Below are 14,432 nucleotides of genomic sequence, written 5' to 3'. Positions count from 1 at the left end.
CCCCCCACCTCCAATCACCATCACCCTGTCTGTGTGCACTCTGCAGCATTCAACAAACTTTCTAATATGTGGCCCTAAAGAAGCTGACAGGAATGGGTGTCTCCCACGTCCACTATAAGGGAGGAATATGCTCTAGTCCACAGGAGGATAAATACAAAATGAAAGGCAAGGAGAAGGGGCAAGACAAGGGAGACTTTACCACCTCCGCCACAAGTGTCTACAAAAAAGATTTTAAACCTCTGCTTCCCAATGCCACTAAAGTCAGAGATTAAGACTCACATAACACTCATGAGAACGTGCATGTCTGCTGCCTTCTGTCATTTGCACAGAGAGCTCATGAAGCAGCTGCTACAGATGTTTAGAGGAGTGGTTCTCAGACTAGGGTCCATTGACTGCAGAGGGTCCTTAGAGTTCGCACATCTGCTGGGTGGCCCGCTGAGGTGAGTCGGGGGTGCTCCTTCCCCGAGCGCCACTGTATGGAGCCAACCTGAGCTGCCTAGTGTCACCGCGTTCCCCCTATATGTTGCTTTGCACCCCCGGTGATGCAGAGAAACGTTCGAGGGGGACAGCAACACGTAATGTAGCTCAGGGAGGGAATGCCAGAGGTTTTCAAACTAGGGGTGAGGAGGAATGTTTGGGGGAGGGGAAGATAATTCCATGGGGCTCAGGGAGGGAGTGCCAGAGGTTTTCAAATGAGGGGGGTACAGAGGAACATTCAGGTGGGCGAGCAGTGAAACCAGGCTGCTCAGGCCAGCCTTGCATGGCAGGGCTCGGGGAGGGAGTGCCAGAGGTTTTCAAAGTAGGGGTGTGGAGAAATGTTAGGGGTAGGGGAAGACAATGCCACGGCTCTTGGGGAGGGAGTGCCAGAGTTTTTCAAACGAGGGGGCACAGAGGAACATTCAGGTGGGCGAGTGGTGACAGGTGGCTCAGGCCAGCCCTGCGAGGTGGGTTTCAGGGAGAGAGTGCCACCTCCACTCCCAACTAACCTCATTTGGCCACCAGCCTATCTGGGTTGGAGGGAGTGCAACCAAAAATTGCAGCATCACTGCAGAAGAGAGATCTCTCCCTGCCATCAGAAGGGGTTGCCTCACAGCCATTCACTCCATGAGCAGGCACAGCTAGCCAAAGAGGCACACCACTGCTCTGCCCTGCTACATCAGCACTTCAGGGAGGAGGGTCAAATGACCTCACGTAGCACACCTCCCCCCCACGTTGGCTCTGCATCACACAAGGATGGATAGACTCTGCAGTCAGAAGCAGGAACACCCATCAGACTGATATCTGTAAGTACTCTTATACTCTCTGTCAGGGTTCCTTCCCCACTCTGAACTCTAGGGTACAGATGTGAGGACCCACATGAAAGCCCCCTAAGCTTATTTCTACCAGCTTAGGTTAAAACCTGGCACGCTGCCACCACCAAGCAATTTAACAAGAAACAGGGAAAGGACCACTTGGGTTCCTATTCCCCCAAAATATCCCCCCAAGCCCTTACACTCCCTTTCCTGGGAGGCTTGAGAATAATATCCTAACCAATTGGTTACAAAGTGATCAAAGACCCAAACCCCTAGGTCTTTGGACAACGGAAAAATCAGTGAGGTTCTTAAAAGAAGGATTTTATTAAAAAGAAAATGTAAAAATCATCACAGGATGGAAAATAACTTTACAGGGTAATCAGATTCAAAGAGCCCAAAGGAACCTGCTCTAGCCTTAGTTTCAAAGTTACAACAAGACAGGGATAAACTTCCCTTTAGCAAAGGTAAAATTCACAAGTTGAGAAAACAAGGATAAACTAATATGCCTTGCCTGGCTGTTACTTACAAGTTTGAAATATGAGAGACTTGTTCAGAAAGATCTGGAGAACATGGGTTGATGTCTGGTCCCGCTTAGTCGCAAGAGCGACCACTACCAAAACAAAGAACACAAACAAAACTCTTCCCTCTGCCCCCCCCCAATTTGAAAGTATCTTGTCCCTTTATTGGTCCTTTGGGTCAGGTGTTAGCCAAGTTACCTGAGCTTCTTAACCCTTTACAGGTAAAAGGATTTTGGTGTCTCTGGCCAGGAGGGATTTTATAGTATTGTATACAGGAGGGTTGTTACCCTCCCCTTTATATTTATGACACTCTCTTTCTTAAAACATTACAAACAGTACATATTTATATGAAGTACACACATACTTTTGCCAATCAGTTTCTCAGTTGGAGGTCAGTGATTAATACTGCATTTCAAAAGGTGTCCATCAAAAAAGAAAAGTTTGAGAACTTCTGGTTTAGAGAGTGTTCAGAAGGCTACTGCTCCCATGGGAGCAACAGAGGAAGGTCAGCCGAAAACTTCAGCTAGCACAGACTGCAGCAGCCATATGTGCTCAGCAGAGTCTCCTATAGGGAGCACATTGGACCTGTGCTCCAGAGATTCTAATAGACTGTAACTCAGATTGTTGGTTTTCATCTACAAGTTGTCCCCCAGAGACTGGAACCTGGTGATCTGAGAGTTTTTCCCCACCAATAAGTCCTGAAGCTGCAAGCAGGTAGTCCCTTGAATTAGTCTTTTTCAGTGGATAACCCTTTGGAATTGCTTCCAACATACACTTGTGCTTTGGTCTGAAAGAGCTGAGTTTTGGTTCTTCAGGACACACTGCAAAGGCTGGTCACTTCAAGTCTCGGGGTGGGGGTGTTGCAGAACTCCTGTTTCTGATTTGCTGACATTGGTCCAGCAAATACACACAGCTGATGCTTTCCACTGTTGCTATGTGTAAATGTACGTGAAGGATAACGAACAAGCACTCTTTGCAAATGGAAAAAATGAACATATAAAGCATGCTACATGTGGCTCCTGGGAGTAATGGATTAAACTGAAGCGCATCTTTATGAGAATTTACTTCCTTTCTCCTGGGCTTAGCACTGGGAAGATACAGGGAATAATGGGGGAAGTACAGTTACTATCCAAAGGCAGCTTCTAAATGAAGTTCTGGTATTCGCTGTTCAAGCGTGGGCTCATCCACTCCTACTTGAGCCTGCAGTGAAGTCAGAGTGCTGAATCTGTGACACCCAATTCATTCCCTTGGCAACAGGCTGTGAGATCATAAATGCTAGATTAGGATTCACTGCAGAATCAAGGAGATGAGCTACATCTGCAATACTAGCACAGGGGAAATTAAACTAGTCAGTGGCAGGAGCATGTTTCTGTTTGAATAAATCTGCTGCAACTCTACCTATGGGTGAAAGCAGGATAATACTTAACAGCTATAGAAAGCTTTCATATCCAAAGTGCTTTACCAATATCAGCTCTCACAATGCCCCCTCTGAGGGAGATGACTGACTTGCCCCATTTTGCAGGTGATGAAAATGAGACACTGAGTGGTTACATGACTTGTCCTAAACCACAGGCCATGCATCAGAAACAAGATTAGATTTCAGGACTTCCTAGTTCCCAGTCCAGTACGCAGGCTATTGTATCAGATGAAGAACACACTTACAGTCTGACACTGGGCTTCGATGATGCTGGGGTCACATTCAGGAACCAGGGTGCCTTCAGCAAGAGGGTTCCAGAGAGGATACTCTAGTGAAAAGCTTTATTTGTATAAATACACATCCTGTTTTGTGCCCAGGGCCAAATGTCTCAATGTGCCCCTCAGAAGTCCAAATTCAGCAAGTCTTCCTTTAGAAAGCCATTATATCCCATTGAAAATATGAACAAAAGTCTGAGTTTTTAAAACTTCTGATATTAAAAAAACTGAATTCTATTTCTCTCCCTACCCCCATTTTCATGGAAACAGGTCTTAATAGTTCTTTAGAGGTCAGTGTCCCACCAGCTCAATCCTCATATGTGGTTATGAGGTCAATTGCTTCTGGTTGGAAAGACAAGCAGCAGACAAACAAAAACTCAAAGAATGAATAACCCTAGCAATAATAAAGGGAACCAAAACGTGGAAAATATATCATGTTATGTAGAAACAGGACTGAGTTAAAGTAGATAGCCTGCAAAATTTGCTGTGAAACATCAGTGGTGTTTTAAATACAGAAAAGCAAAATCAGCTTCGTGGAGGAAGGCCATAAAATGCCAGCAGGCAACAAAGACTCTCTGACAAGGACAGCATTGGGCAATGCAAAAGCCTCAGAATCACATTTAAAATGCCTTGGAAGAATATCCTCACACACTCTCTTTCTAGTTTAAAAGTCCACTATAGGAGTCAGAAGTCCTAGGTGAGGAATTCACAGTAAATGCTATAATCAATTATACCTGACAACTGCAGGTAAACAGGCCTCACCAGTATTGATTAAGCATCAAGGTTTTTCAGCATCTGCTTTACGGAACACCTCAACCTGATAGTACTGTACAGATAAAAAAGCACCCAAAAGGCTTCAGGGCATGACAGTTTCTGCTCAGTGCCTCTATCTGGGTAGCCTGGCAGCACAGCCAGCCACACAGCAACAGATGGATCCTACCAACAGATCAGGGTTACAAAAGCAGAAAGGTCTCAGCGCAGACTGCTCCTTACAACTCTAACAAGCACAGAGTAACTATATTAAGAGTGGGGTAAGGAGCAAGTGGCTTGTGAGGTGTGCAGGGGTACTAGTCTGCATAACCAAAAGCTTCAATCGAGATAATGATCAGCACTTCATCAATAAACCTAACAGTCTTCAGGTAACTGCAGCATATTAAAAGGGGGATATTACTTAATACATTCCACCGTCAACCCCCTCTGCATTAGAGGGGCATTTGATTTGTTTAAAAGACTGTAATGACTGTCCAACGGCTAGTATTTGGCAGAAGCCTCCATCAAGGGTTTCTGAACACCAAAGTCGTCCCCTCCTACCAAGACTGCTGTAGCTAAAAGTCTGGGGTTTCTCACCATGAATGCCCCTGCCGCACTAAATCTTATTTAGGAACTGCAGGAGACTTGCCTAGTAAACAACCTTTGCCCCTCCATACAAGAGACCTGGATTACATTCTCAATCCTAAACTTTTGCACAACAGGTAGTCAAAGAATGCAGTTGACTGGGTTCCAAGAGGCATTCAGTGCCCAGAATGGAGGGCAGGGGTGGGTACTTACAGACAGGAGGTGTATGCAGAGGTGAAGGAGAACAGAAGAATGTGGGTCATGTTAATGCACCAACATGGACACAGAAAACCCCATGGAAAAAAATAAAATTTGTGTTTTTGTTGTGGGGGGAAGGAGGGGAGGAGAACAACCTGGCCTACAATTTTCCTTTTTTTCCCCCTCTTCAGGTTTTTCCCCTCCAACTGCAAATTACTCTGCATGCAGTTCCCAGCAAATCAAACTTTGCTAAATAACCCTGACATGTGCAGGGCTGAGAACCAGCCAACAAGCAATGATGAGATGTCCCCAAAATGATTAAGGAAAATGCAGAGCATCTCTCAGGTTACATATGAAGCTTGTTGTACTTTCGCCTCAGCGCATGGGCGATGCTGTAAGCGCTGTTCCCAAAACCTCTGATATTCAAAGCTCATTTGTTTGACAGGAAGCCTGTGGATTTGTGGACAGATTGTCACACAAACTGTCAGGTTTTTTAGAAAGTCGTTCAGACCCTCTCTCTGCTGCGTTACAGAAACACATTAAAGGCACAGAAGATGAACCATACACACAGATCTGACTGAGTGGTGGGTGTATCTGTTCAGAGCACTGTACTAGTTGGGGGGGGGGCGGGGAAGAGGATGAGTGGTTTATAATGTGAATAATCAAGGGCCGAAAGTTCCAGATAACTTGGACACAGTTTTTTGGCAGCAATTCTCATCTTTGCATTTATATATTTATGAGACAGATTTCCACACTAAGAGCAAACGAGGGAGAGAACAAAAATTATACAAGCAGCAATTTAATTTGCCACCACATTATTCCTCCCTCCCCTATTTCTGAATATATTTGTATTTTGAATCTGAGCTCACTCATATTCAGAGCCTGGAGCTGCAGAGAAAGAGTGGTCTAGTGGTTACACCAAGGAAAAGGAAGTTATTTACTGTGTTGTAACTGGAGTTGGAGATGCATGGTTGCTATGTTCATTCCACCGTGGATACGCATGTGCTCCATGGGCCTGGGACTGGAGAATTCTTGCAATCAGTGTCCATTGATCTGAACCTGCAGCCCTGCTCTCCTTGTGCTCCGTAATGAGGTTGTAAAGGGTGGTGCAGACTGATCGCCTGCTCTAGTTCCTTCTCTACAGCGAATCCAGTCATAATCCAAAGCAGATAGGAAGGCGGTACGTAGTGGAATGCACATAAGGATTATGCCTCTTGGAGAATTCCGATTACAACAAGGTATGTAACTTTCCCTTCTTCTCCGAGTGCTTGTCCCTCAGTGTATTCCACTGTAGGTGACTGAAAAGCAGTGCTCAAAAAGGAGCAGGATAGGAAGATGCATGTGGTATAGCAGCTTGTAGAACAACTGCCCCAAAGGATGCATCAGCAAAGGAGTCTTAGATCAAGGCATAATGTCTTGTGAACATGCAGATGGAACTCCATATAGCTGCCCTGAAAATGTTGAGTACCACCTGTTGAAGTGATGCCACTGAGGCCCATTGTGCCCTTATAGAGTGAGCCCTTACTTTGTGTGGGGCATGGAGTTGTGCCAACCAGTCGAGCAGGATGCTACCAGAGATTCACTTAGAGACTTTCCGGGAGTAATATAGCTTGACCTAGAATTCATTCTGCTACAGCAACAAACGGTCTAGGTGACTTTCTGATCAGTTTTGTTCTCAGCAGACAAAATGTCAGTGCTCATTGAATGTTGAGGGAATGAAGTCTCCTCTCCATGCCTGAGATGTGGGGCTTGTAACGTTGTCTTGAATACATGCTAAAACTGGATGAATGGTAGATAGGCTTTGCAAGCTTCTCAGCTTCTCAGAATGCTGAGTGTTCCAGAAAACTGACATGCATTCTGGTCTCTCAGGGCATTCAAGTGCCCTGCACCATGTAACTGTCCATGTGAGCTCCCCAGCCTAACAGGGAGGTATCTGTAATGACCATTTTGCTGGTTTAGGAGCCAGACCTGCTGCTGGCTGCTTCTGGGGCGCAGCGCAGTCCACGGTGCCACAACAGGCAGGAAGCCTGCCTCTGCCCCCCAGCTACATCACTGACCAAGTGCTGCCAGACGTAAGCCCCCCCCATACCCTGGAGCCCCAATTCCCTGCCCCAGCCCCAAGTGCCTGCCCAATCCCGTGCCCCAATCCCTTACCCCAGCCCTGAGCCCTGCCCCAAAGCTGAAGCCCCGACCCCATGCCCCAGCCCTGAGTCCCCCCACAAACCCGGAGCCCCAACCCTGTGCCCCAAACCCCTCATCCCCAGCCCCACCCCAGAACCCCCTCCCACACCCTGAACACCTCATTCCCAGCCCCATGCTGCAGCCCTCACCCCCACACCTCAACCTTCTGCCTCAGCCTTGAGACTCTTCCCACACCCCAAGTCTCTTATCCCCAGCTCCATTGGGTGGTAAGCATCAACAGTTTTCTTCAACTGGGTCACCAGAAAAAATGTTTGAAAACCACTGGTGTAGACAGTGCCCTTGCTTATGTCACCTTAAGTGGCCTCCAGGAGGTTTCTCACAATGCCCATCATGACTGCTCTGGTAAGCAGTTTCTACTTTGCTGCCCTTCAGCCAGGTACATGGGCACATGCCCCTCCCCCTTTAAAGCCCCAGGGTTTTTTGAAATTCCACTTCCTGTTTGCTCATGGACAGCTTACATCACATCTTCCCAGCTGACCATGCCGGCTTTCTGCAGCAAGTGCGCTCCCACCTGCAGTAGACCAGAGTTGTTGGATCTGTAGGGACTGTGGGGAGAGGAGGCTGTGCAATTGCAGCTCCAATCCAGCCATAGGAACTTTGACACTGACAAGCAGATGGCTCGTGGCATGGATGAGAAAGGGCACAAAAGAGACACACAGCAGTGCTGTGCTAAGATCAAGGAGCTGAGGCAGGCGTACCAGAAAGCCAAGTAAGCCAACTATCTGTCTGATGCAATGCCAAAAACATGCTGCTTCTAGGAGGGGCTGCACACCATCCTCGGCAGCAACCCCACTTCCACTGCCAAGAGCCCCATGGATACTTTGGCAGGACTGGAGGCAGCCGATTCAACCCCAAGGACGAAGTGGTGGATAAGAAGGTAGAGTTGGAAAAGGATGCGAGACAGGCAACAGGTTTGTCTAGTGGCGTGGCAGCCAGGACCTCTTTTTGACTCCAGAGTGGTTTAGCCAGTTCTGGCTCTGGCATCCCTGAAGCTGGAGAGGAGAGCTCCGGTAAATTCTCATTTTGCTTTGATAGTGCATGGTTACATGAGCTAGATGTGTCCTTTATTTTGTCATGTGGGAGAAGGGAGGAAATTAACACCACCAGGTGCTGTTTGTATCTGCTTCATGTTACCCTATGTAGTTACATAGTGGGGGCCCTGTGGAGAAGTTTGTTAATGCACACACATCTCCTGGGAATCCTTCAGAGATCTCTAGGAAACTTTCCTGCAGATACTCTGCAATCCTCTGCCGAAGATTCCTTGGCAGAGCTGCTTTGTTTCTTCCCCCTTTGTAGGAAACTTTGCTGCACCAATCGGCAATTACTTCTGGAGGAATCAAACCAGCACACAGCAAGCAGCATACAGACCTGGTCTGAAGTCACACACATGAAAGAGATGCATCCTTGCATCTTTGGTTACCCTCGGGTAGTGAGAGATCAGCTTCAATCACCCCCATCTGTGAAAAATGGTGCCAGTATTCAGATTAGCGTACCTAGGCACTTGTACTGATCCCCTTCTGAACCCACCCAGACCCTTTGTCCTTTTTTGCACCTTACTCCTGGCTGTGCTGCATGCTTGCCATGGGAAAGTGAGAAAGAGGTGTATGTAACCTTTATGATTCAAGATTGAGTGCATACATAATATTGACTCTGTGTATTGTTTCTTTTGCTTCTGCAGGTGTGCCCTTGAGGGCCAGTTCCACACCAGCAGAACGCCTCCATCAGATAAAGTAGTGAACGAGGAGGAGTAAGGAGGACATATTTTGTAAAGAGCTGCAACCATCAGATCAGGCCAATAGTAAGCATGGAGATACACAATCAAAATACTAGAAATGAACAGCCAGCGAATGATACAGAGCCAGGAGCAGATAATAAAGTTCATGGAGGACCAAACAGAGATGCTGAGGTCCCTGATTGTGCTGCAGGGGGAACACATGTGTGCTCGACTCCCCCTGTAGCCCATACAGAACTGCCTTCATTGCTCTCCCAAAACTTCCCATACACATTCCTGGCCTATCACAGTAACCCTTGTACTCCACCGCAAGGACATTTTCCATAATGACGGCTGGACTTACACACAGCTATGAGATCCTCACTTCAGAGAGTGCTGCTCACTGTCATGTCCCTTGTAAGAAATGTTAATCTGTGTATTGCTGTTTAATAAAAATTTAGTCTTACAAAGACAGTGATTCTTTATTTGTGACCTACACAGGATGGTTGCAACAGAAATTCATACACAGTGGAAACTAGTACATTTGCAGACTAAATTAATGCTCAGGCAGGAATCATTACAGGAGTCATTCAATGTGGCAAGTAAACAATACCTGGCACAACTCATTACAGAAAGACATTACTGGGGCTCACTGTCAAAATGCTGCTTCAAAGTCTCCCAAATTTGAATAGCTGCCTGTTGAGCCCCTCTTATAGCCCGGTTGTCTGGCTGCTCAAAATCAGCTGCCAGGCGATCCACCTCTACCCTCCACCCCTGGGGAAACTTTTCCTCCTTGGCTTTATAAATGTTATGCAGACCACAGCAGGCTGCGATGACCACAGGAATATTTTCCTCACTGAGGTATAACCTGCCAAAAAAGAAGCGCCAGCGACCCTTTAATCTGCCAAACACACATTCTACAGTCATTCTGCACCTGCTGAGCCTGTTGTTGAAGCACTCCTTGCTGCTGTCAAGATTTCTGGTGTATGGCTTCATGAGCCATGGGAATAAGGGGTAGGGCCTGGGTCTCCCAGGATCACTATGGGCATTTCCACAGCCCCTACTTGAATCTTCTGGTCTGGAAAGAAAGTTCCTGCATGCAGATTTATATACAGGCCAGTGTTCCTGAAGATGCGAGTGTCATGCATCTTCCCTGACACCGATGATCCACCAGCACCTGCAATACCATAGAGACATAGCCCTTATGTTAATGTATTCCATCACAAGATGGTCTGGGGCCAAAATTATGACATGCGTGCCATCTATCGCCCCGCCACTGTTTAGTGAATGCCACTGCCACAAGCTATCCACTATTTTCTGCACACTGTCCAGAGTCATAGTCCTTCATAGCAGGAGGCGATTAATAGCCCTGCACACTTGCATCACCACAACCCCTACGGTGGGCTTCCCAACTCCAAGATGATTCGTGACTGACAGGTAGCAGTTTGGAGTTGCTAGTTTCCACATGGCGATTGCCACACGCTTTTCCATCATGATGGCAGTTCTCATTTTGGTGTCCTTGTGACAAAGGGCAGGGGCGAGTTCCACACACAGAGTTCAAGGAAAGTGGCTTTCTGTATATGAAAGTTCTGAAGCCACTGCTTGTCATCTCATGCCTGCATCTCAATCCAATCCCACCACTCGGCACTTGTTTCCTGAGCCCAATTGCAAGGATCCACTGTATGCACCTACTCCATGAACACAAACAATCTCAAATTGTTTCTTTCTATGGCACACAGCAGGGCAGGCACCACGGATTCTTGTTCAGATTCACAGCTCACAAAATACTGCAGGATCAGCTGCACTGTGCTGATAGCGCTTATTGCAAGAATGGTGAGCAGTGCAGGATCCAGGCTGCCAGGCAGAGATGGTGGGCACAAAGTTTACAGGGGCAGTTGAAAAATGGTGCGAAATGCAAGCAGAAGCCCTTGGAATTATGGAACGGAGAAAACTGCATCATGGGGAAGTGATCCCGCCCCCTATGACGCACCAGTATCCATTTGCAGAACTCTTAGTGGAAGAAGGTGGCAATTTGCACAATGACATAGTTACCCATGGTCCACTGCTCTATCGGTGGACAAGTTCCACCGACACAAAGAGCGGTGTCTGACCGTGCACAAGCAATGTAATTACAGCAGTTTATAATCACTGACGTAGCTTAAGTCAACTTAACTGTGTAGTACAGACACGGCCTATCGTTGCTCCTATAAACTCTTTAGTCTGCGTCGCGATTAGCATAGATTTCTCCATGTTCACACAGACTCCTAGGGATGACTGATGCTGAAGCAGCAATGAGGTTGATATGAGGTCTTCCCGATGTGTCCTGCCAAAAAGAAGCCAATCATCTAAATCCAGGAAGAAGGATGCCGATGCTTTGCCTGAACTATTCTGCTACTACTGGAAACACTTTGGTGAACACACTGGGTGCAGTTGCTAGGCCAAATGGGAGCACCTTGTATAGACAGTAGTTGGGACTCACCATAAAGCAGTTATTCTGTGCTCAAGAATAACTAGTTTTTCCTTTTTTGGTTTTTAAATGTTGTGTTTCAAAATGGGCTAAGATTCTTCCAGTGGTAAGTAAATAAATAAATGGTGGTTATTCAGGGGGAGAGAGTCCTGCCAGTCTGCAGGGAAAGGCCAGGTAAGGCATGTGGAGGGAAGAGAGATGGTAAGGAGGAGAAGAAAGAAGTCAAAGAATACTTTTTTAAATCACTTCCTTTTCCACAGTTTGACAGCCACATTCTTTCTGCTTTTAAGTATATTCTTCTTCTCCTTCATGTAATTTTTAGAGCTTTCCTGATTCCTCTGAAGAGAATGAAACATCAAGGAGGCTTCTTTGTTGCTGGCAAAGAGCTTGAAAATTATGAATACATAAGCCAATCAGAGCGGAGGGATAACAACAGCCAATGAGATTAGAAATAGATGCATATTCACAGTAGAGTTACTGAGACGTAACCAGGATTATGCAAATCAGACAACTACAGCAGAGTGCAGGGAACTGCATAACTGAGGAGGAAATCACATCCCTGCACTCTGACTGAAACATTTCCATCTGACTAGATTAGTATTACAATCCTCATATATGACATCAGATGTGGCCTTGACCGCTGTTAGGTCACCATAATTTAAAAATTATGGTCTCACTGCAGGACCAACTAGGAAAATGGGTTTCCTTCCTCACAGCTCACAACAAAGAGATTATAATCTATTTTTCAAAACAATATTTAAACCAGGAAATTGCTGTTGAGATGAAAAGTCAAGTTTCCAAGGGCATCCTGGGAGCACAAATTGATGAAGTAGGAACACATGTAGTTACCACAGTCAAAACAATAAATTTAATGTAAACCTCCACTTTCAGAATTCACTCTCTACATACCAAAAGGTCTCCTCCTCCCACAGCAAAGGGTATTTCTTACAAAGAAAGAACTTGGTCCAGCAACTAAATGAGGAAGCACCACATGTAAACCCCCTAAAGCAATTATAGATACATTTAAATTACCGCTGGGACTTTGTGGTTGTAGCTAACAAAACATACAGAAAGGAAAAGTTTTCTTTTTTTAAGTGACTTTGGTACAGGTTAAAGATGTGTCCTTATTTGACAACTACACTGGTGGGCAGAGCCCACCAAAACAATGAAATCCGTACTTCACCTCAGCTGAGTTGGGGGCCATAAAGTCCAGAAATCAACAAATCATGGGGACAAAAAAAAATGAAAAAACAAAAACAAAACGGGAATGCAGTTGCAGATAAAAAAATATTTGTGTGTACAGTTGTAGAAACATCCCATCTTGCACACTGAGACCCCTGGAAAATGAAATCCTTGATCCAGAGAACAAATGGATAAACCAAAATGCAAACTTCCACACCCTGCCCAGTGTGCCTGGCCTCTGACCTAGAGAGGCAACCTCTGTATCCATGGCCAGGTCACTCCTTCCCCATCTTCTGAGATTGTCAATTGGGATACACTTTTTTTTTGTTTTGTTTTGGCAACATGAGTACTTATATTCTAACAAGACCAAGACTCATCGTTTCGTTGCGACACAAAACACTGCACAGACTGCAAATGGTGGCTGCAGCTAAACCAAGCTGTAATTGAATGAATGACCTAGAGGTGAAAGGCTCCATATCCCATTCTCACTACTAAGTACTGCCTTTCATGTGATGAGAGGGCAATTTTGTTGTGCACACACAATCGTATTTGAAAAATTGAGATCCCAGTAAATTGACTCCAGAGAGCAGATGAAAGCTCCCCAAGACATTTACATGTCCAGTTGGACACAGGGCATAACATTTTTAACATGTCCAAATGAAAAATGCACATACTGAAAGAGAGAAAAAAGGACTCGGAATTTCCTATGTGGCCACTCTGACATGAGACATTTTCCTCCTTTTTAAAAAAAAACCCACACGCAAGCCTGCTCAAAATTTCTTATATGCCCCAGGCTCATCAGGCAATCTCTTTGTACTGCTTGATGCACCACAATATGCCTTCTAGAACAATCAAGAAGGGAGAAAACTAAGGGTATGGCTACACTTGCAGCTGTACAGCACTGGGAGTTACAGCTGTCTTCGTACAGCTGTGTAGGGAAAGCGCTGCAGTGTGCCACATTTGCAGCGCTGCTAGGAGCGGTGCATTATAGGCAGCTATCCTACAGAACACCTCATCCCATTTTGGCACCGTGGGTTGTGGGAAGGGGACGGAAGGGTGCGGGTCATTCCGCTTCCTGTCCCAACGCCCCGTGATGCATCGCTTCACATCCCAGCAGTCACTGTTTTTCCGTCCACGTTTTACGCCATTGTGACTCTCCCAACGGTTTTTGTGCAGTGCGATTTCTGTGGGAAATGGATCCCGAGCTGCTGAAGAGTATGCTGATGAGTCTCGCCAGCACATCACGTTTGGCAGTTGAGCTATTCCTTCAGCTCCAAAGTGACAGTGAGGAGTCCGACGATGATATCGAGTCGCCTGACGTGTATGACACTAAATTGCTTATGGCATTCACAAAAATGCTCAGCACCATGGAACGCCGCTTTTGGGCTCGAGAAACAAGCACTGAGTGGTGGGATCACATCGTCAAGTCTGGGATGATAATCAGTGGCTGCAGAACTTTCGGATGAGAAAAGCCACTTTCATGGGACTGTGTGCTGAGCTTGCCCCCACCCTGTGGCACAAGGACACGAGATTGAGAGCTGCTCTGCCAGTGGAGAAGCGAGTGGCTATTGCAATCTGGAAGCTGGCAACTCCAGACAGCTACCGATCGGTCGCGAACCAGTTTGGACTGGGAAAGTCGTCCGTTGGAATTGTGTTGATGCAAGTTTGCAGGGCCATTAATCGCATCCTGCTAAGAAGAACAGTGACTCTGGGGAATGTGCAGGACATTGTGGATGGCTTTGTACAAATGGGTTTCCTAACTGTGGAGGGGTGATAGATGGGACACATATTCCTATTCTAGCACCACCCCACCTAGCATCCGAGTACATTAATCG

General features: G+C 46.3%; 1 protein-coding gene and 1 long non-coding RNA gene across 6 annotated transcripts in view; one reads left to right on the top strand and one right to left on the bottom strand.

The window, feature by feature from the left end:
* Positions 1 to 14,432, bottom strand: part of CHCHD6 (coiled-coil-helix-coiled-coil-helix domain containing 6) — a 181,336-nt gene that overhangs the window by 84,255 nt on the left and 82,649 nt on the right. The gene's annotated exons all lie outside the window — the stretch shown is intronic.
* LOC115654326 lies at positions 5,876 to 9,859 on the top strand. The gene is made up of 3 exons (XR_004001166.1): positions 5,876 to 6,273; positions 7,996 to 8,247; positions 8,916 to 9,859. It is a non-coding gene; the product is annotated as an uncharacterized LOC115654326 (long non-coding RNA).

Source organism: Gopherus evgoodei, chromosome 7 (genome assembly GCF_007399415.2).
Source record: "Gopherus evgoodei ecotype Sinaloan lineage chromosome 7, rGopEvg1_v1.p, whole genome shotgun sequence".
Classification (NCBI taxonomy): Eukaryota; Metazoa; Chordata; order Testudines; family Testudinidae; genus Gopherus; species Gopherus evgoodei.
This window is presented reverse-complemented; position numbering and strand designations above follow the sequence as displayed.